The following is a 1,087-nucleotide window of genomic DNA, read 5'->3' as shown; positions in this document are numbered from 1 at the left end:
AAGGTTCAGTGCCCAATTTTTTTAATTCCCCGGATGAATATTGAGTGTGAATGCTTTTGAATTATAACTAATTTAAGATGTTTACTGTTATGTTATAGGGGAAAAAAATCAATAAAAAAGGGTCTCGCTACTGTAAGCATTATTGTAACAAAAATGACGAGATGCATTACAATAGTGATTCTCATCAGCAATTTTATCAAGACATGAATAACCCAATGGCTTACTTAGATCACAGAGCTTCTGTATGAACTATGCTTATTAATGGGAACATGTATAAATTGAACTCACCTGAAGTGCACAGCTCCAGAGGCAGACGTGGGACAGAACAGAAAGAATGATTATGCACATCTTGGGAACGCTTTACTACGGCAGAGAGTTTCCAAAGTTCAAATGGGAGGAGATACACTCCTGTAATTCCTCTCCATTTTATAGAGCAGTTAGATTTGTTTATGAACTCAGAGGTGAAAGTTTCAGATGATGATGATGATTTGGGAGTTAGTTAAAAGCAAATATTATTTACATAATTAGGTGAAGCTGAAGTTATTGAGTGTATGTATATTTAGTTTATCGTTTATTTTGTACAAATCTTGGGCTGAAATAGGACATGTTTATGTATGCAGGAAATACAGTATAAGAACTAGGCTATCTTGAGATAAATACAGGCAATAAATGAATTAACCGAAGTAAAAGTCATTCTAGACACTGTTTATGATCGGTTGCGTTCTGTAAGGCCATTGTGTCAGGGTTTTTTCTCTCTCAGTGTTTGCATAGCCTTGCCATGTTAGTGCAGCAGAATACAGATGAGAGGGACGCAGTCTTTGACTCGTCGGTCAAGTATCTGTCACATGCCTCTATGTTTGCTTGTGTAGACAGAGAGGTGGGTTTTATTTCTTTATAGCAAATGATTGGAGCCGCTCAGGTTGAATGAACTAGGTGTCACTTTCATTGTTGCAGAGGTGAAGCGATAAACGCCATTCCTCACAATAGTATCTTTATACTAAGAATGGTTTCCTTCTAGGTCCAACTTTTTTTTTTTTTTATGTCTTGAGCTCATAATGTAATAACGATTTTCCAATGTAATGATGAT

The 1,087-nt window shown here is 36.2% G+C and overlaps 1 protein-coding gene across 1 annotated transcript in view; it reads right to left on the bottom strand.

The window, feature by feature from the left end:
* Positions 1 to 393, bottom strand: part of LOC311287611 (uncharacterized protein) — a 10,293-nt gene extending 9,900 nt beyond the window's left edge. The window contains exon 1 of the mRNA XM_084404550.1: positions 289 to 393. The gene's annotated coding sequence lies outside the window, so the exon portion shown is untranslated. The remainder of the gene's footprint in view (positions 1 to 288) is intronic.
* Between the last annotated feature and the right edge of the window lie 694 nt (positions 394 to 1,087).

The sequence above is a fragment of the Rutilus rutilus genome (assembly GCF_951802725.1).
Source record: "Rutilus rutilus genome assembly, chromosome: 3".
Taxonomy (NCBI): domain Eukaryota; kingdom Metazoa; phylum Chordata; class Actinopteri; order Cypriniformes; family Leuciscidae; genus Rutilus; species Rutilus rutilus.
This window is presented reverse-complemented; position numbering and strand designations above follow the sequence as displayed.